The following is a 23,280-nucleotide window of genomic DNA, read 5'->3' on the forward strand; positions in this document are numbered from 1 at the left end:
TGTACAGTTATATGTGACGAAATGCATAAATGAAAGAGCCTGAAAAATCGTTAATAGGTAAACTAAGAAAGGGGGTGGAGTTATCTGCAGTCCCATATGCAATTTCAGCACGATCCATTACTCACGACACCTGAAGCCCTCTCAAAAGCAGACAGAACCCACAACTGGCCAAGAGGCCTCTGGGCTTCGTCCCATTTCGTGTACATGATTGAGTCGGGTAAAAGAGAAGAGACGTGCAAGGATACTGCCCTGACTACCCTTGGCTTCTTCTCCCAGCAGATAGTCAGATCGGCCAGAAGTGCACATTCGCCTTACACGCGGACCACCAAATCACTTTAGCTTCATCTGTGTGATAAATTTTCGAATAACCACCCAAGGAAATGCAACGTGGAGAGGCGAGCTTAACGTGAACATTAGGCTACATATAGTACAACACCACTGCTACAACCATTTCTCCGAAATACATCACAAAGCGATACAACACCCCTGCTAGAATCCTTTTCTCCGAAATACATCACAAAAACAATATGACACCCCTGCTACAACGATTTCTCCGAAATACACCACATAAAGCAATACAACATCCCTGCTACAACGATTTCTCCGAAACACACCGATGACAAAGACAAAATGAAAACCTCTGGTAAAACGGGATTGCTTATATAATTGATCTCCTTATTGGCAATAAATCAGCAGCGCTTGCTCTTACTAACCAAGCAAAATGGCCTACAAGATGAACGTTAAATTACAAAACAAGCAGTATTAGACGAAATTAGATTGTGGTCTAGAATATGAAATAAAAGACACCCTTTTGTAACTTATATACACGCATGTTAAATTGACATTCAGTTTAACAAAATTACTGGCACGCTACAGAGGTTTTGAATTATTCATGGAATCTCTTTGTTTCATTCTCTGCGGACTCTTTGATAAGGCTACCTTGAGCATAACTTGAAAAAATCTCATTGGAGAGAGAGAGAGAGAGAGAAACACTATGCTTGAAAAGGTTATCCGATTAACTTTTTCTGTATTCACTGAAAGGTTTAAAGGGCTATTCCTAAGACCTTGGTCTTTTAAATCGCGATTATACATAGCATTAACGGTAGCACGAATATCTCTCAACTTCGTAAATAAGTTCCCTTTGAAGTCGGGTAAAAATTGCATCGAAAACTTAGTAACTGAAATCTGGAAAATATCTTTAAATTACAGTTTCAGTCTAATGAATACTTTATTATATTTCACCGTAACGACCATGTTCAATATACTGCTATTAAGAAAGGAAACTTGGCATTTTTATTCATAATTTTAGATCTTGTTTACAAAAGCACGGAACAAGTAGTTCCTACTTTTGGGTTGATTATTGTTCACATCATTGAATTTAAAACTTGAAAACGAAAGGATACAAATTACTGAAAAGAAAGACAAGGCACCAGAAAACCCTTTCCACTGTTAATTTCTCCCGTGATATTATGACTAGTGAACTATTCTTACAAGGCAGCTCGGGAATAGCACAAATTACACACAGAGCCCTTGAGATGAACCAAAGGGATTCCTTTTTCAGGAGAAACTCTTTAGTAACTCTTCAGGAATTCAAAAATAAAAGCCTTGCTCACGGAATATTTCTTAATATAATCCCAGAATATTTTCTATTTCGTGCTCAGGGTGTATTTCATAACAATTTAACTCTACAAAATTTGTTAAAATCCATACTTACTCAGTATTTTATAAAAAATTTAACCCCGGATTATTTCTTTAAGTTTACGATTATGGAATATTTCAGAAAAAAATAATTCTTGAATTTTTTTTTTTTTATAAAAACCATGTTAACGTTTTGCCTAAAAATATTATCCACTGAAATTTTTTTTATTTTCTGCATCTCAAGAATTTTATAAAAACTTAGCCGTTGAACGATTTTCAAAAATCTGTATTTATCGAACATTTCATTAAATTTAACCATTGAACAACTTTGAAAATGCTGATGCTGACAAAAAGTTATTTAAATAGGCATGCCGTGAAGCCAACTAATTGCCCTTGGTTATTAATCATGAATTTTGGATTATCCTTTTCAAAAATACAACTTCATCGAGAGCTACGTGGCTGAGCAGGCAAAATCCTTCCCAATCTCTGTCTTTCTTCGTGACAAAAGTATGTGAAATATACAGGCCATGAATTAGGAGACTAAAAATATCTAATGGTTCTCATTAATAACGGAAATAATTTCTCCCCTCAAGCTACGCCTGACAAAGAAGAAAATTAAAATAAAGAAAAAAACTAAAGAAAAATCCACCACACCTCTCTTTTACGACATAGGTTACGACTGCAACCTGAAACTTGGCGAAGAAACAATACAATCAGCACCTACGACTGGTCAACAAGAAACGCTTCAAAATATAAAGTTTCCATTAGAAAACATTCCACTCGACCGGACTTTTTATTACTATTTTACTGATGTACAAGGATTAACCATTTGCCAGATAACTAATATCGTACACCTATAACATCATGGATTCTGAAAGTTAACATTTAAATGGAAAGATCTATTGTTATGTTAATTAAAATTTACTTTAGATGGGCAACCTCTCGAAAAAGAATAAGGAAACTCGTGGAGATACAGCTTAACAGAGGTGCCTTGCTAATTTTGCAACTGTGGAAGTATGAGCAAGATAAAATTATTCTAGTTTTTTAGGCTGCGTCCACACGATCGATTTTTGTTCGACGAACTTTGTCCGATGTGACGTCAGAAGAGGAGAAACAGCGGGCAAAGTCAGAACTTTGCCCGCTTCTGACGTCACACCGGACAAAGTTCGCCGAACAATGCTCGATCGTGTGGACGCAGCCTTAACCATAAAATGTCTTTTAAAAATACTTTGATCAACTAAACCCTTCTCACATTTAATATGCTTATTCAAACGCAACTGTCATCTTTCAGTATTTTAATCATCATTACTACTGTTTAATAAACTTCAAATTGAAAATTAGTTTCGTGGCTTATAAATGATAGATGACCGAACCAAGAGCGCTTTTTGAGCACAAGGTTTTTACAAAGGCTTATTAAGTTCGCTTTGAATTTATTTCTAAGATTAAGTTGCCAAGTTGATACCAAAGGCTTGACGTATGCCAACAGCTCGTCACTTCGAAGTTACTCTCTTTAAAGATTTCAATTATAAAAAAAAAAATCTGTGGCTTTATATCGACTGGGGCATCATTCCACATATCCATATATTTACAGTATCTGTAAAAGTATGCATTTCTCAATGGTAAAATTTAGTTACACTCACATACATAGGCTACTTTAGTAACTATCTTCACTCTGCTGGGAATTTTCTGAGCAGTTTGATCTCTTCCAATTTAAATAAGAAAATTACTGATAACATTACTTTTACCTGAAAAGGAAACTACGCATACTAGGCAATACTACCCTGATAATCACAAGTTAATTCTTAAAATGCTCGGACGTAATCGATAAACAGATCAAAGTGCGTAGAATTTTAAACTAACTTTAAATGAATATCATATTCATTGACTGCAAATTTAAAAGTGCAATACCTAATATTTACAGGAACGCCCCCCCCCCTTTAGTTTAAATTTAGGGAGTTCTCATCACACGATTTGGTAAGTAGTAATAAACACAGGGAATAATTTATTACTGTAAAACACCAATGAGTTTTAAATTGTCCAGCTTTACAGGTGATTAAATAATACACAAGATTCTCTTTATCAAGACTAACATTTGGAGGTATAGCAAATTTTCCAGAGCAGTTGCTGTTCATATGCAAATTACAACATTGGATATATTCCTGTACATCAGTATTCCGTGCCAGTACATTTAATCAAGTTAAATGTACCAAAGACCAAAGCTAACCTCATATTAGACATCATCCACCTAATCGAGTAGAAGTTATAAAAATTTTCTAAAAGACCATAATCCAGGACAAATTTTAAGATTAAATCTACCGCCAAGAAAATTTCAACACCCTCACATCCGCATCATAAGTCATTTATTCCTCCAACTAAGTGGTTTATTCCTCAAACCAAGTCAACTTCAGACCCTTAAAACTCTGAAACTTGGCCAGCTTCTACACCATAGTCAACAACTAGTGAAGTATTCCCAACAACAGCAGGTGGAATATTTTCATCTCAGACCAGGACAACTCGTACAGTACCATTACAACACACATACACTCATACACGAGCTCACACACACACCCTGACAGCTACCATTCCAGTGACAAGATAGTCAAAAACTTATCACACAGGTCGTCTAAAGATGACTACGGCAGTTCTTTAGCCCTCCTTTATGTCAAGGACATAAATGGTGGAAATCAGAGACAAAATGAACATTTATGATCCCAGCTGGACCTCTTTTCAGAAAGCTCAGGGATCTCAGTGTAACAGAAAGTGCTGAAATGCAAGACTTCAGAAAAACTCTTATAAAATTTCTTTGGACATTAACTTTAGAAGCAAAATCCTTAAACAAATAAAAATATTTAACATTAAAATTTCATTACCGTTTTTACTTTTCATTAACCTCCACCACAAAAATTTCAGTAACCTCTGGTTTTAAGTTTTAACTAATTCCACATCAACTCAAAGAAAAATTCACATATTCTTGATAGTATTTTAAATCACAATCTTTTTACGTTCTGCGAACACTACTGACATTACACTTTGCATGACATTTGATAATTAGATGTCATCACAATTGGAGCGTATACATATTCCCACTAAAAACAAAATTATACCAAAACCTATTCATTTGACATTACAATCTCCCACAATTCAAGATGCCACTGAATTTCAAAAGTAAAATTCTATAAATAGTTTTGCAAATAACAACAACTTAAAAAATATATGAGGCTTTTGAACAACTTAAGGCATGACATGACAATTACTGGTTATGGCTTTAATTGTCAAGATAAGACTTAATCTACTCTGACAACAATGCCGGAAAAGCAAGTGTACTGAACTCCCAACATGTTTACCAAAAAGACTTTCAACATTTTGACTGGTGGAATATACTCAAGTTCACGCATTAGAATACTGCTCTCATTACACTAGTGAAAGAATGAACAACTTCTGTACAGTAGAAAGTCATAAACAGCCTAAATGAACAGTGGTCTCTCTTGTTAAAAGCAAGATCTATTTCATGGACCCCTTGGCCCCTTTATGGCTAGGAATAAAATGCCAAATGCTAATGCTAGAAGTGGAAGGGGGGGCAAGGGGAGAATCAGGCATATGAACACAGAATAGGTGCGTTTTTAAAATTTTTTTATAACATTTCCATTTTGGGAGAGGGTAGGACCAGGAAGGGGGAATGGGAGATCTGAAAGGCGAGTTCAGCATCAGAGGGAAAAGAACTTCTGCAAATTTAATTTAATGGATAACTTAAGAAAACTCAGTTGGAGTTCATGTTTACAACATTTAACTTTTCATTGTTCAAGGTATGCTCATGTAGCCCTGCAAACAAAAACAAACACACAAACACACACACACGTTAAAATAATTTGACGAAAACCATCAGCAAATGCAAGATAAAAAATATTACATTCAGTATTTATACAACTGTATTCGGTCTCGGTCACTTCAAGCATTCACAAAAACTTATACCATATACTGCACCATCCACTCGACTTATCTCCATGTTTCAGATTAGTCTCGTCCTCCCCAAAATCTGTAGATCTTGATCCTTCACTAGCAAAAAATGCACACATTCTCGGTTTTATTTTCGGTCATAAAACATCCCCAAGCCTAATTATACCCTTCGTCGCTCGATTCTGGAGTGACCAGCTGCTACAGTCACCTGAAGTTTTCAAAATGTCCCTGTTAATACACACGTACCAATTAACCGAAGCAAGTCTGTCAACTTCCATACCAAGTGTTACTATTCAGCTTGCGCTTGGTAATCATTTGTGCCCCAAACATTTGCAAATTCTTCAAGAAAGTCATCTTCCACTTTAATTCTAAAAAGCTAATGCTTCACCAGTAGTGAGATATTTTCACTAGTATTTTATACCCAGTACTTTCACTCACTTAACTTATAACCTTGCGGTCGTCTTTTTTTCCTGAACTATACTCATCACTCTAATTCATCTTGCAGTAACTTTCTTCGGAGAGAAAAAGTGGAAATATGAAAAGAGAGAGAGAGAGAGAGAGAGAGAGAGAGAGAGAGAGAGAGAGAGAGAGAGAGAGAGAGAGAGAGAGAGAGAGAGAGAGTTTCAGTCATCTGTACTCTAAAAGCATCTTCAAGTATCAATGTCACAGAAAGTATCTCAAAGAGGGATGAGATATTAGATACTTTCTTTAATAACCAACAGGGACCCATAATTCATTGCATGCTATTAGTTTTTATAAAGAACAAAATATATCAGGGGATTACAGTACTCTTCTTCACAGAATCTCAAATACAAAATTCCAAATAAAAAATTATACACTATCATCGCTTATAATATGCTCAAGAGTAAGCAACAAACAAATTCTCGTGAATATATTACTGCAAGGTGAACTATTTGTGTAAGGTCTATCTTCTAAAAACAAATCAATATTGTGAGAAGCAAATTAGATGGCTACAAGAGAATAGCATACCTTGGAGGGCTACACGAAAATTACATACCTTGAAAAACAAAACCGCAGAAGTTCTTTTTGTATTTAACAAAAAACGAAGTATCTTAAAACTAGTATTAATCTCACTCTCATCAGTTACAGAACATTTGGCAATGGACGTTTCATCTACATAGCAATTTCCTGCTACTTGTTTTCATTTTTAAGTACACAGTAACCCCTTCACAGGAAGTTTATGAAATTTTCATAATCAATGTAGTAACATACTTATATTGAACATTTTTTACTTTAAAACATATTGGCATAAAAAACGAAGAGATTTATGAGTTACAGACAATACCTAAAATTCATATTTGGATTGATGTCGAAGCAAATGAGACAGAAAAATGAAAAGATTGTTAAAAAAAAGTCGATGATATTCTAAAATATCAATTCAAAGTTGAACAATAAGTAAAAAAAACTTCGAATAAACAGAAGTTTAAGCATACACAAATAAAGTTGTGGAACAATTTTGGATGAGATTCCAGTTATTTTTAAGATAATTTCCTGAAAATGTCATAGTAGCTTGTAAGAACCGGGATGAAGAAACGAGGAATCTACCGAGAGTCCCGGTAAAAAAAAAAAAAAAAATCCTCCGAAATCCGCTCGAAAATTTATTGTGGTATTCAAGTAAGTGTTAAGTGTAAAAGAATTACTGATTACTGTGGCCTCAGCCAACAAATTGCAAGCTCACAAAGAAAAGCAAATCAAAGTCAGCAACTCTCAAACAACTGTCGAGTACTTATGAGAAGTTGACATCACCATATTCATTCCGGTTTTATTCCTTCTACATCGGAAAACGACTGGAGGGCATAGAGATAACAGAGATAAATATGAACTAAAAAAATAGAATGTTAATTACCAATCAGACTGCAAACTGCTGCCAGAGTTACTATCGTGCGTTTACAAACAGAGAAAATAGTAGGCAAGGGGCCCGTGCTGGCACAAAGCTGGTTTAATATAAACTTACCAACCTTGACGCTGACAGAGGGATCAAGTTTAAAATTCAGAGGAAGAACAGCTACTTATGTCATGAACCTGAGTGAGATTAAAACTTTAAACCAAGATACCGAAAGCATCCATGAAAACAAAATCTCGCTGATTATTGCACAAAGTTCATGAATGTTTATACTCTGAAAAGACATTCATATGGATAAAACCTTCATCTAAAATAAGACAAACACAGCTAAGTAATACACTAAAAATAATAATTTCTTTGGTGAAACGTTTTTTTCGTAAACGGGCTTCAGTAATCTTCAAAGCATCCATTTACATTTAAGGCAACCTAAAAGATCAAACATCCCTACCAGACCAATAACAAAAGACAAGAATAAAGAAGCCAGCCAAACAAAAAACATCCGTAGCCAGCCTCCTACTTATTCAACGATATCACACAGACTTGAAACTGCAATGCGAAAAATCTTATTGGGTTGTCTGAGCCAAAACTCAGTGATTAAATAGCAGTGACTACGAAGGAAACATGACAGCTCACGGTAATTGTGAACTGTATTTCTCATGTGCACATACTCGTAAACAAAGCAAAACCTTCTACAGTAAAATGTGGAGTACCTTGGAGGGAAAACAAAATGCAGAGTTACAAGATAAAAAAAAAAAAGCGAGCTAAAACTCTTTAGAAAAAAAAAAAGCCAGTCACAATCATTCATTCCAATACAGGAGACTTAGATCGACAACCACAATCACTACAAGGAAGAAAGCTTCAAGGAAACCCACACAGAAAAGTGCACTTCCACAGCAAATTCAACAAGAGTGAACCTTGAACACCTCAAAAGACTAAGAACCTGAATCAGACAAATGACATACATCATTTCAAGACGTAAAACTAAAGATCTACTGTGACAAAAACTCCTTGTTTGAATATCAGAACTGCGTGATATTCCTGTTATATTACCATGTTCTTCAGTTACCATATTATAAAGGCATAGTGCTCGGTTATCAACAAACAAAGATTTTCAGAATAAAAGGGCTCTGCTGAGATCACTGTGTGGATACCATTTAAAAACTCAAAATTGAGCAGAAAATGTTTTAACACAGCGTTAGTTGAAATACAGTTATTCCAGTTAGCTAAAATAATGTCATCGTTGAAGTGGTTAGCAGGCTGGCAAATTTATGGACGAAAGTGTTAATAAAAAAATTGAATCTAACAGGATTACAACTGAAATTATACAATGTCCTGTAATACTGTACTAATAAACTAGTATTAACAGAAGCTGTATACCAAGTATAATAATTACCTCAATACAAGTTTCATTGATGCCATTACCTGTACATTGATGAGAGTGAGATTTAAGGATGAGGCTCTAAGTAAAAAAAAAAAAAAAGTCTGAAAATTACAAAAGACAAATTGCATCCAAAGTTATTAGAAGTGAATGAATATTTCAGGTTGTCTATTGCAAAGATCTAATCACATTTAAATGATGAAATATTAAAAAAAAAACAATATGGATGACAAACTCATGTTCATGTTGGTAAAACTGATTCACTGATAAAAACAATAGAGCAGAAGGACTCAAAGAAATAATGAAAATTAAGTAAATTCAGTATTACCTTTTAAGATTAAATTTGTTGAAAACTCGACAAAAAGTTACTTAAAGCCTCAATGTAAAATGTCTTAACTTTCAGAAATAGAAACCATCCTTAATCTCAAAATACCGGGGTACAAAAATCCCCTTCATGCTCCACTTCCAGTGTCGAAAAAAAACCTCTTTCTTATAGATAACATTCTTCTCGATGTGCATCAACACCAGTCTTGTGACTAGAATTATTCCATTCAAGCCGGCAACTAAGCTTAATCTGAAAGAAAGTTAAAAGTGTTACTCTCCAGAAATTCAGAAGAAATTTGTTCTAACCGATTTACTGTTTACTAAACTTAAATCTTTTCCAATGAAAGTACTGGTTCATTTAGCCTAAAAATTCTAAGCGGTTTCTCAGTAAGATGCAACATGTTGAAATGTGAACCAGTTACATAGTAAACCATTCGCACAGTTTAGTTAAAGGAACAAACTACTTTTTCCATACAAACTCATCAAAACTCATCAACCATAATATGTTCACTTTCATAGTCTAAAAGATTCATACGTCTCTGTCCCCTTAGAGGAGAAGAGTGATTATTCAGGCATGTGCTGCCTTGATGTACCATGTTGGAACAGACTACAGTACTGTCATCACTTGAAATGAGGGTCTAAGAGGAGGATATTAGTGTATGACTTATGAGTTGGTTTGATAAACATGTTGTATGCAAGCACACTGTTGTTTTCAAGTGTCTGATGGATCCAGTAATGTGCTGTAAAAGCAAGCTGTTAGGCCTAAGCACTCTGTTGTTTTTAAGTGTCTGATGGATCCAGCAGTGTGCTGTAAAAGCAAGCTGTTAGGCCTGATCACTGGGAGAAACAATAGAGGGGCAAGCAACATAGTCGAGGCCCATGCAATAGCAGCAGGCATGGATAGCAGAGGTGAGAGTGACATTCTAACAACAGCATTAACAGGTATCTGAAGAAAATACCGCCATCAAAGAAATGGATAATGATTCCTTAATATTCTGATTCAGCCATGGGATATGAGGGATTGACAGAATTCTAAATCACCCCTGCCTTCTCTCCAAATAAAAAGAACAGCAGCAAAGGTGACAAGGTGCTGTATTATGAAGCATGGTAAGGACTTCAAAGCCTAAACATCAAGCAATGTGGCGTATGCATATTCACTTCTACGTTTACCTTTAACTTTCAATATGTGCAAATAAAGTGGGTTAGGGGTGTGAGTTAAACCAGACATTCCTCTGCTACTGACATCTGTGTTAAAGCACTGGACTGGAAGTTATCACTGACCTGTGAACAATATTTAAATTGAATTCATTCTAACTACATCTAAACAACTAGCTGCTAACATGATGACTATAGTATGGCAGCTACTGAGGGCTTTACCGACATTTCCGAGGAAGATAAATTGCGGTTCCTTGCAAAGCCGCAGAAAATTTGTCAGTTGTATAAACTGCACTTGGAACTCGAACTACCTATCTCATTAACAATACAAAATCTATTGGGCAGGGCCTCTGGAAAAGACCATGGAAGAAGGTACTGTAGATCCAGAGACATGAAAAAGGTTAGGTGAAGAACTGACAACGACCTTACATTTCTACATGACTTTCCACAATCCTCAAAGCAGCCACCATAGATCGCACCTCTTGATACATGCGCAAGAGCTGCTTCTTATTTAAGGCATCCACAACCTTCAATATGGCATAGGTAGGACTCTGCAGACAATATGCTAGCCTCTTTTGTTTGTCTAGCAAAAACGACTGTGGGTGGATTGATCCCAGAAATGTGTTTTGGGAATTAGAAAAATGAGGTTTGGACCTTAATATCTGGGAACACATGCAAGAAGGTGTGAAAAATGATGAATTAACAAATGGAAATGTGTTAAAGTGTGTTAGATGAATGGAAAATATAACAAAATAGGGGGATAGAGAAATAATGATAGTTGCAGTAGGGTCAGCAGCCACTGGTAGCTGGGAGATGCAATATGTCAGAAACAGTCAAATCTATCACCTGGAAAAGGTGGTCCTCGATAACAACGACAGAAAAAAAAAAACTGGTCTCTAAGTCTACAAACCCAAGACAAGGCATTAACCCGGAAGTATTCAATGCAGGCAAAGCAAGAATAGGGCTAACAGGTTACACTCTTAAAGCTGCAGAAACCACAAAGACAGGTAAACAAACTAGTCATGGGATGATGTGGGATCAGAATAGCTGGCCTGAAAAATACAAAAACAATACCCAGCCCCAAAATCAATAAAGCAAAACAGAAAAGCAAAGCAGAAAAGAAGTTTAACAAGTACTGTGCACACTACAAATATGAGATTGCAAAATGGAATCTATCGTAGTGTTAATGAGATAACTTCTTAGCTCTCAGCACACCACCATAACTATACACTGAGGGGAAAACAGTAGCAAATGTTACCCATATGTAGAATCAATGCCGACTATAAATGAAGGCAGAAAAATACAATGACGCTGATGTGTTATGCCAAAGTGAACAAAAATTTCATTCTTAATAAAATTAGGGAGAAAAATGAATGATAAATGATTATCAGTGATTAGAGCAGCAGAAGCTGCATTGCAAAAAGGCTGGGGAGGGACTAGTAGACTTGTTTACAGTACTTCAGACACATGAACAGTGTAAGGAGAGTCATTCTTCCTCTGCATGTAACAAAAAAGATGGTGTCTGGGGTTGTTTGAGAATGCTAATGTTGCCATATTGCAGTTGATGAGGTTGTAATATATCTTAATTTTCCAGTTATTTGGTCTATCATTAATTACAAATAAAAGTTTTTTAAACTGTCCCTTTTATACTTTCATCAAGCTGACTTCATAATGGAACAGATTACCACAATATACAAAAGAGGTTCACTTTTCATAAATTTGTCGCTATTATGTTTCCAGTTAATTTTAAGTTTTTATCAGAAAAATGCATAATTGTAACTTAAACTAATATGTCTAGCTGAAAGTTTATAAAATGAACTAAGTACAGAGTATTCTTGAGGCAAAAATTTACTTTAAAATATATAAAGTCTTAAAAAATTCAGTAATTGCAGATAACTGTGGTAGAAGATAAATCTAAAGCTATGTCTGACCCCAGAAAAAGTATATATTGAAAAATAATTTTTAAAAGTGATAAATAGCTCGTATGATTTCCAGTTGAAATAACTGAATTTGATGATTTAAGTAGTTTTCCAACCTGTGTATAAACTAAGAACTTAACAACTTCAAAGGCCGAGTCACTTGAAAGTGAATAGTGAACAGTCACCTAGTCGGAATAAATAATCTAGTCATCTTTTTTTTTTACTCTAAACAGTTTTATAGTGTTAATCAAAAGCTAAAAAAATTGAGACTTCACTGATTTCAAGTTTTCTATTCTTAGTGATAACTAAAGATACCAAAAAGATAAAATATAAAACACTACTGTAATTCTGCAAAAAAAAAAAAAAAAAAAAAAAATTCATTTACCATAATACCTTTAGGTTTATCCTAATTTGCACACAGCAAAGATAAATTACTACATACCCATCAATACCGTACTATGCACATCATACTCGTTTCCTGGTGAAAAAAGTAATTTACATTTGCTTTACGAATACCCAGTTATAACTGAAATTGACTGCAGTTTCAACTGGCTTAAACTGCTTTTTGTAGTCCTTGATAAAATCAAAGTCTCTAGAAATAGGCAGATGACATAAGGGTATTTTAGTTCATCCAGTGGAGGACTAACCTTAAAGCGTTACTAAGGTAAATTCCAAATTAAGTTATACACCAATAAAACACTCATGTATCTAAACTTTTAACTTTCTCTAAATTATTTTCTGCAGTTTTCAGAAATAAGCAGATAAGTGAAACTTCAAGTTCATCCAATGGAGAACCAATTTTGAAAACAAGTAAATCTGTCAGTCCTAAAGTTATTAACCCACAGAACAATTAGTCAAAAGTATAAGCTTCGTTTTGAATCCATTAAGTGAAACTAATGATCCAGTAAAAAAAAAATCCATGTAGAATGAACAATTTGACATTGTATTTTGGATAAGGTCTTTGACAACAGTTGCGTAACTCTTACTGTACTGATTTTGTAATGGAAATATAGCTTTTTACCTAGAGTTCTAAGAAGCTCATCAATACACCAGTACACCTTCAACTCAAATTCTTAGTCTACTTTATACCCAAATGCTATGCTACAGAGTAACATTATTCCCCTCAGTTGTTCCACGATCTTTATGAATTTTCTTACTGTACTACACTTAGACTCCAATACTTCAATATCAATTCCTTTCAGATGCCTAGAGTAAACCTGGGAAAAATTTCTTGATAATACCGGAATGACGACTGCTTGGGAAAAACGTTCACATCCTAAGGCATCATTTACCTGGCTTAATCTAACCTAAGAAAGTCCTTTACGAATAAACAACGACTCAAATTCTAACCTGTCAAAGATTGTCAGTATTCCTTTAAAATGCTAATCATTTAGTAATGAAAAACGGTCTAAGGAAGGAAAATATAAGACGATTATGATAATTCTTTTAACCTCCCGCTAATCAAGCTTATTACTTTAACCTTTTCTCACCAGAGGACAGGTAAATGGGTTAAACTCTACTATTAATACTTCTCTCTCCTCTTCTTGCATTGGAGCTCCTGTGTCCGACTTCTTAAGGCATCCCTTTCATTTGAATACCATCCCAAGGTGAATTTCAACCTTGAATACCATCCCAAGGTGAATTTCAATCTTGAATACCATCCCAAGGTGAATTTCAATCTCGAATACCATCCCAAGGTGAATTTCAATCTTGAATACCATCCCAAGGTGAATTTCAATCTCGAATACCATCCCAAGGTGAATTTCAGTCTTGAACATCATCTCAAGGTGAATTTCAATCTTGAATACCATCCCAAGGTGAATTTCAATCTTGAATACCATCCCAAGGTGAATTCCAATCTGTCAAATAAATTAAAATGGAAATAAAGAAAAATTTACTTTTGCCTGCTTAATGCAGCTCCAGTAATTTTTTTTCCTGAGAATTTTACACTAATCACAAGAAGTTACCATTTACACAAGCAATGAAAAAAATTATATGGAAAATAGCTGGCATGGGGCACCATTGTATTATTTAGTATCATGAAGAATTAAAATCTGCAACATCACAAGACTTATCTATAGCATTAAATTAATGAGTTGCTTTAAACTGCATGCGTTCCATAGCAATTAACAAGAACATCCAGCTGTACTGTTTAAAATAATGTCTGTTAATTTCAGTTAACGGGTTAAACCAGTTGTAAAAATATATAAATTCACCACCTAACAAAATTGGTTACCTAAATGGAAGGAAATAATCCAAAAACAAATGTTATGAAAACCAAGTAACAGTGCAGCATTAAACAAGTTTAAGATTACTATCTTAATAAACTGGGCATTTGTGACCCAAGAAAAATGAAGTAGCTTACAGTAAACAAGAATGAAACAAGTGATGAGAAACATCTAAGGGTGTTTATCACTACAAACTATTAAATTTAAGATTCCTTTGTATGAGCAAGAATTGTACAGGGATGACACGGTAAAGTTGAATCTGATTACAAATATGGTTCATATTAGTCCTGTATAATCTTCAGCAGTCTTTATCTTCATCGAAAGTTAAGCTACTCCCAGTTTACTTTCGAAAGTTAATCTGCAGTGTTATCTGTCAACACATTCTTGCTGGAATGAATTTAAACTCTTACACAAGAGTTTCTCATACACTACATTGCACACTTTGTTTAATCTGTGCAAAGTTGTTCTCTGCCTCGTAACCCAATAGTATTCAAGTATTCTAAGAAAAACTCCTGAAAATTTTACCTTGTTTTTAACTTGATGCCATGTAAGTTCTTCAAAATCCGTCACAGATATATTGTTTCTATACGATATCGTCTGCTCATCATCTAACATCCAAGTTCCTGTGATTATTTGAATATTTTCTCCATTTCAGCTTTTTCCATTTGAAAATAAGTGCTGCCATCCTTTATCCATTGGATTTTGAACGCAAAGGAAGCTGCACACACCTGGGAAAGAGAAAATTGCACAACTTAATACTTCAAATGTTCTAAAGACCCAGGAAAATAGTAAAACTACTGACTTCCAAACTTTTACAACAGATACACAAATTAGGGGAAATGGACAAAGAATATCACTGACATTTCTATATATTTCGCTTGTCTTATATCATCTTGCTGTGGTACTTAAGAAGAATAGGCTTTTAGGTAGTGCTAAAGGGTAGTACCAAGAAAAAATGACAATCAAGGCTCAAGTGGTAGCCAAAAAAAAAAAAAAAAATGTTATTAAAGCAATTTTGCATAAAATCGATATAACTACTTTTGTGAGGGGACCACTCGCTGAATTTTATTTAAAGGGGAAAGAAAACGAAAATTATGCATTTATAGTAAGTTTTTCCTTGTTTTTCTCCGGTCCTACTCCGCCACAGGCGCTCTTTTCCCGAGGCGTAACCGAGTACCGAGACCTGTCCATGAAAAAAGCGGGACGCCGTATCTTAAAAATAACCATAGAATTATCTTGAAAATAATCTCATCATGTTTCCCCACACCAAAATTACAGCAGTGGGGTTAAGAAATATTGTTTTTTTGTTGTTTTATCAAAGAATGAAGTCCAGTATCAAAGTTTAAACTAAAGGTAAATTTAAATAACACATAGGAAACCCATAACGGCTTACGGAAACCGTACCGTTGAAAGCGTAGCATTATTCCAAAAGAATGTCGATTTGGCACAACTGTATTCCACCCGGAACTGCAGCTTAGCGGCTGCTTGCTTTTTATGAAAAGTATAGAAGAATTATTCTATAGATCTTGGCCGAGATAGATAATCAAACTATTGCTAACGTATTCTCGTTTTCACAAAGCTTCAGTCGATTAATCCCTTAGACAGACAACAAAGGCGCTAAAAGTAACCAGCTGGAGATGAAACTTACAAAAATCACTGCCTTTGGCCAATCGGATGACTTTTAAATAATTTACAATAGTAAATTCCAGCAGCAGATATGCGCACATACAAAGGTAATAGTTTTCGGATGCAAAGCTTGCGATGAGCTCTTCGGTCTTGATATGGAGAATCGATTTGGGTAAATTCTTGAAAAACTACGAATGATCAGAAAGTGATCCCTTACTTCTTAGCGACAGAAAATGCAATACATGTAAAAACGCAGCCTTCAAGACCAATTTTGAAGGTAAACCCGGCTTGAGATTTTTGATAATGGCGAAAAATTATCTTTTTTTGGCATAAACAACTAATACTACTTTGGTTTTGTTGCAATAAATAAAACTAGATTTTAAACTGCCTCCCCACTATATGTCTTCGATTAAATAATCATTTATATTCTGCGGTACCGTAGACCACGCATGGTCCTCCAGAAATTCTTGTTACATATGTGACTGAAGGGCATATTAGAGACTCCAGGTGTTTCCCCGTCCAGAGAATATTTTACCTTGAAGGGCGAGAAGGGCGAAATAACCAACTGCCCACAGCTCCACTTTATCCAGTAATTTACACCGAACCAATCATCAAATAATCCATGGTGCCTTGGTACTAGCTAGACTAATTGAAAAGCAACAACCAAACTGTAATTATAAGGGTAGTCCTTAACATAAATCATGTTAACTCTTTAGACTTGAGTGACAGAACTATTGACCAACTGCATAAAATTAATTGAAAATACAGTGTCAGGTTAAACGACGTCTGACCTGAATAACTTGTTTCTCAACAATGGCTTGGAAACCGCACTTAGAATTTGCCACGAACAACTAAAGCAACAAGTGAATCCAACTCCAGACAACTGTATTAAGATTCAATAGGTGAAAATCTTGATTTAATATAGGTGAGAAAGTTTTTCAGACCAGTTTGGCGAGAGAGAGAGAGAGAGAGAGAGAGAGAGAGAGAGAGAGAGAGAGAGAGAGAGAGAGAGAGAGAGAGAGAGAGAGAGAGAGAGTTGGGGAACGCACACTATGACAATTAGAGTATATAAACTTAAGTTACCATGAATATGCGTAAAACAATTATTAATTTCCTTCATTCCTTTTTTTCGGTAGATTGGTATCATTTGGGTTATGTGTCACTTTTAGACTTCTATTGGCGATTTACAAAATGCTGACTTCAGAGCCTTCTTTAGTTAAGAATTTAGTTGACAAGTCCTATTTTGGTAGTCTGGCGGCTAGTGGCACAAGCCAATTAATCACATGGCAAAAGCAATCACTTATTGGATCGACAAATTTAGTCTGCCTTAAAGAGTATATTAAGGTCATGAATGGGACAGGTTTTTTCATGAACAGCACATCCTAGTGGAAGTACCATTCAACACCCAACCTTCCGTACTGTGAACTCACGCAATGATCGCCTTCCTGCCATTGAGACTTTAGAACACCCAACTGCTATGGCATTTAGAATGACGTACCGAACTACAGCAGTTAAACCTTCCTGATGTAATGCTTTCCGACAAAAACTATAGAAATAACCATCAAAGAACAAACTAAAACGAATTCTTCTCTAAGTTAATACCTGCATTGCTGATTCACAGTGTTTTTGTAGACACCTTTTAGTCTTCGCAATTTTATAGCCACATGATGGTAGAATAAGTTTCCTCTTGATATTAGGAAGGCCGAAAATATCAAGACTCGCGAGAAATGGAGACATTCCTATTTACTGTGTTACAAGACTGAACCATTGATATGAAATGTTTGTATAATTCTTTGAATGTGTCCACTAACATATGTATACGCCAAATGAATTTGCAGGGCCTACATAGCGCCTTCGGTAGAGTGGGCAGAGAAACAAAAAAATAAGCCTACGTTAAGTAATGAACGTTTATTTACAATCTCGGGGTATTCCCACCGCAGTGCTGATGTGTCAGGGAAGAGAACAGTTAAAATTTGCTTAGTGGCATTGTGTGTTAAATGAAAAGTAGTTGAGAGCAGATGTCATGTCTAGATGTCTAGATTCTGGCTAATACCCATCCTTGTAGAAATACAAAAATCCAAGATAAAAAGCTATGAATTATCATAAAGAAAGAAGAAAAGTCTGGAGACGACGGTATTCCAAAGGCGTGGGATAATCATTGCAACTATCAGAAATAGTAGTTATTACTCACAAAGTAATAACTACTGATAACATTGCTTACATATGTTACATTTTGCAGATCTTAATACCTTAGGTGACTCACAGGTGCAGTCAAGAATTCACCTGATATTAAACATGATATTAATCATTTTGCGAGGCTCAGCTGAGAAACCCTGTTTCATGCACGTGTGATATAGGAAAACATTAGCCAATAGATTATAATAAAAAAATGTCACGTTAAAGTTACCTGACAGACCTCTGGCCTGACATCCAACGAATAAATATTTCATAACCTGCTTTAACGTTAACGGCTGAGCTGGAAAGCACAGAGAGAGAGAGAGAGAGAGAGAGAGAGAGAGAGAGAGAGAGAGAGAGAGAGAAATTTCCTAACTGAAAATGTTTTGGGCAAGTACTGGACAAATACTGAAAATTTTGGCCTATGTAAAATAGCAGCTTTATTCAATAAAGAACAGTTATAGGTTTAAATTATTAATGATCTATGGTGTAACTTGCTTTTACTGTATCCGAGTCACAAAATGACTTGGAAGACAGAAAATGAACTTTGCATGTTTTGTTCGGTTTTAACCTCCTGAGTTTCTGTAGTCAAAACTAATGATTTAAATGTGAATTTTGTGACATCTGCTAGACATTCCTAAAAGCAATCAAAATTCGTTACTTCTTTTTCCCGGGACAAGACTTCTTGGTGATATTAAGCTTTTTCAGTATCGTACATTGCTACTGGTGATTAGTTTCTTATTTTCTCTCTACGGCGTTTCAGAATACAACATGGATATTAAGAAATCTCGGTACGTAGCCGCCAGGTTAAAATTATAGCAGCATTAAAAAAAAACTAAAACTAAAACGATTGTAGTAGGCGAGGGCATGTGTTTGTATTTAAGAGGTTAAATGTGATATATCAATCGACGCGCAAACTTAGTATGCATTAACTTTTCCCTTATAGCCATTTTCATTTAAAAGCTATTGATATAAACAAATTTCTTGTGATATCTTTTCTTTTAGATATAAGAAGAATAATTTAAGCATATAAAAATATTCATAAACGTTGATTATTTAGATGTATTACTCAGGCACAACAAATTGACTGTGCTCTTACGGAAACCTAACTACCCTAAAATACGGAGTTTAAATATTTCAAGATTTGAGACAAGTTAAGATTGCTATTACCCAACTTCATACAGTTGTTTCCTTTCCACCACAAGCCAGTCTTTCACTTGAAATTCTCTCCGGCGTGTACTCCATATTACAGGAATCATCGAAAAATTTCTGGTTTTAGTTATAATTTAAAAACGCAGAAATTTGGGAATTGAAAACAATTACTCTAAAATTAATGTTAACAGTAAATTTACGGATACTTAGCTCAGCACAACTCATATCAACCTTATAACGTGACACGTCGACGAACTCTGGCAAGCTAATATACCAGATCACTGCAGAGTCCACTTGACCTATTTTCAATTCACACATGGTTTTTTTTTTGTCGGGTAAAATAGACAGTGCAGCCTATTAGCCACAGAAGATATGAATACAGACAAAAGCACCGGAAAACTTCGGTTAATGAAGACAAGAAGCACCGAAGATGGGAGCAGGACCCATTGAATATACGGTACCCTGTCTTGATCAATATATTGCCTAAAGAACGAAGAATTGAATAAATAACAGGTACCCAAAAAAGGATTAGGTAATGAAATAAGTGTTCTCAAAAACTAAACTGTAGCTGATAAACTGGGCCTGTTGGAAGGACCTGATAGAAAGCTGATTTACGGGCTTCCAAAAATTAGCCAAAATAATATATAACCGATAGAGTTTTATATGCCACTCAGATACTCGAGATCATGAAATGAAAGCACAAAATGTCAGCATAATTTGACTCTTATTTTGGAGCCATAGCACAACCCTTGATTGGACCATCGCCCAAGTCCTTCAGAATTTAGAAAGGCAATCAAATTGAAATAAAAGGAGTCTAACTTACAATTTTTTTTCAAATTTTTCATGAAATAATTCCTGGTCAATCAATGAAACAATATGGTTGCATTGTGATTCGATAACAGTGTATGTCAAGGTCAAAATAAATGTTTCATACCCTTGTGCCTTACGGACTAAACCTAAAATCAAACATCCTGTGAAATAAGCAGGTGGTGGGCACGTCCAGTCACGGGGATTCGATCCCCACCTCACGGTGTGCCCTCTTCTGATAAATTTGGAAATCAAGTTATACATATGACTGTTCACCTATCCCTTTCACAGGTAAAATCAGGATAAAACCAGGAAATCTCGAGTACACTTGTTTATGGAGGAGTTATCTCGCATTTCCATGTGCACACTACTAATCAAGTCATTTCAAACCACCTTGTCTATCAAGGTAACCTTTCTTCAAATCACTCGGTCAAATCCAAATGAAAAGCGAAGTCGAAGTCCGGGTTGCATTTTCCCGAGATGTAACAGAGTACTAAGACCTTTCCCTGAAAAGGCAGGAAGCCATAATCTTAAAAACTAACAATAGAATTTAATTGAAATTAATCTCAATATGTTACCAACATAGAGGTACTCATCCAATCTAACCTAACCTAACCCAACCCAACCAAGGGGAATGGCCAAAAAAAACCGAGGCTGGTGCAATACTAGCATATATCTCAGGAATTTGCGTCAGGGTGTACTAAAAGGGGATGGTGGTTGAGGTTGAAGGTACATAAAAATTAAAACATTTTGAATTCATAGGAAGCTCGCAAAAAGTTAAATTACTTCACTCTCAGTAAAAGTGGCCTCGCCTGAGGACAAATACGTTAACTTATATCCCGTAATCTTACCAGATGGGTGTCAATGGGAGAACACCGCTCAATAAAAGTGGCCAGTAACGAGGACTGAATAACAATCCTAAAAGGAAACTAGCGCGCTTAACTTCACTAAAAACCTAAGTTCTTAACTACAATACTTTCTTTAGGTCATGAGGAATCACCCGAGACTCATCAATGACATCTTTAACTATTTACACTTGAGAAAGTGATTAATTGTTCAAAGTGAAATCATAGTCAAATCTAGTTTCCGAGACGAAACCTCACGAAAGCCGGACTTAATTTCATAAAGCCTAAAAAAGGCTCATACCAGTTCATCAACCATTGTCAGGATAAAAAAAAAAACCTTAAAGTTCAGGTAGCTAACTAAACAGTGTTTGTACAACTAAGAACCCCGCGCTGCCATCCAAAGACAGGCAAGCTCACCAAGACGAGGCAAGCTCACCAGCTAATCAAGATCCGTAGAGTTTAATTGACGGACATTTAATTCAACTAAAAGGGACTGACAAAACCTTAAAGAACAACACTTTTCGAACCTCGAAGAGTGATCTAATAGGTTACTTTTTACCCACGAATGTTGCGATAACTTTAATACACCAAATTTAAAATCACGGTTGAAATGGTCAAATTTGAAACCAAACTTACTGCAAACTTAAAACTTAACGAAGGCTATGATGCTAATGAATAAAAGCGTGGATGGTAGGGGACTGGTGTCGATGGGGCCTAAATATACCAGAGAAGTTTAAGCTAGCAACAAAAAAAAAAAGGCCACAATTTCAGAAACCAAGACAACTTTCAACATCCACATTGCAGTTGCAACGTTTTTCTTTTTACATAGTCGGATGTTTACTTCGAATAATTTTTGGGCAAGAGTTGCCCTAATTTAACAATATGGGTCATGTCAAGATTAGCGAACTCAATAATCCTCATGTAAAGAATGGCCAACCCTTTCCGGTCCGAACTCCAATTCCACATGAGGGCTAGTACTAAACACGGCGAAACAGTGATTCATCTGCACTGTTTCGCCGTGTTTAGTACTACCCCATGGGAGTCAATTGTATTTCGCCTTATTTAGTGCTAGCCCCTGGGGGGATCAAATGTCTGGTACCGAAGTGTTCATGTCCAGAACAGCGAACCCGATTATTCCCATGTAAAGAATAAAGAACCAAATAATCTTCTAGTAAAGAATAGCGAACCCTGCTGCGAGTGGGTTCGCTAATCTTAACATGATCCAACAATATTAAAGAAAATTCACCCAAATGGCAAACTTGTGCTCAGTCTATTTTGTAATAAACAAACTAACACGAAGGGATAACGGTGTCTTAACCGTGCTTAAGAACAGACAATAAACAAAATATTTCTCCTTTTAAGATATTAGCTTTTGTTTTAAAGAGCTAAACTGTACAGAAAAATACACAAAATGGTCTTACCTTAAACCGGGTCCTGCCATGGAAAACCTTTTGACACAAAACCTTTCCGTGCAAAGTTATCACTACGACGTTCCCTGTGAGACTGTTCAAACATCCAAGTTCCAGCTCCAGACCATTACTCTTCCAGTTCCAGCATTCCAGAAGAACAGGTTTCCATTTTTTCATGAGTTTCTATTGATGCATAATATAGATTTGTCACTACATTGGTTTCTCAAAAGATAAAACGAAGGGGAAATTAAAATAACGTTCAAAATGTTCTCTCTTTGAAGAAGGATTTCGTAGTTTAAAACCAAGGCAATGGGGGAAGGGTTGTTTAAAACTTTGACTGTACTTCAAAGCAAAACAATTTCAAAATAAAAGCTTCCTGAAATAATAATAATAATAATAATAATAATAATAATAATAATAATAATAATAATAATAATAATAATAATAATAATAATACCATTCTAGGGAAGCCCATATACTTGTATCGGCGAGTGCACAAATACAAAAAAAACGAACACGTGAAAATATAAATTGTCTATGAAAACAAAATAGCGATTTGAAATCCACTCCCCCTTCACCTGCGATCTCTCTCTCTCTCTCTCTCTCTCTCTCTCTCTCTCTCTCTCTCTCTCTCTCTCTCTCTGTCTGTCTCATGTCATTTTTATTAAGGAGCATGATACCCGCGAAAATGTTACCTAATATCTTTAGCTAGGAAAATTATTCCATTCAAAAGCAGAGAGAGAGAGAGAGAGAGAGAGAGAGAGAGAGAGAGAGAGAGAGAGAGAGAGAGAGAGAGCAGAGACTAT

The 23,280-nt window shown here is 35.5% G+C and overlaps 1 long non-coding RNA gene across 1 annotated transcript; it reads right to left on the reverse strand.

Moving 5' to 3' along the window:
* Positions 1 to 5,277: 5,277 nt before the first annotated feature.
* LOC136849053 (uncharacterized) lies at positions 5,278 to 22,593 on the reverse strand. The gene is made up of 4 exons (XR_010856220.1): positions 22,487 to 22,593; positions 14,986 to 15,188; positions 13,762 to 14,091; positions 5,278 to 9,408 (listed from the first exon to the last, which is right to left on the reverse strand). It is a non-coding gene; the product is annotated as an uncharacterized lncRNA (long non-coding RNA).
* Between the last annotated feature and the right edge of the window lie 687 nt (positions 22,594 to 23,280).

This window comes from Macrobrachium rosenbergii, chromosome 20 (genome assembly GCF_040412425.1).
Source record: "Macrobrachium rosenbergii isolate ZJJX-2024 chromosome 20, ASM4041242v1, whole genome shotgun sequence".
In the NCBI taxonomy this organism is placed as follows: Eukaryota; Metazoa; Arthropoda; class Malacostraca; order Decapoda; family Palaemonidae; genus Macrobrachium; species Macrobrachium rosenbergii.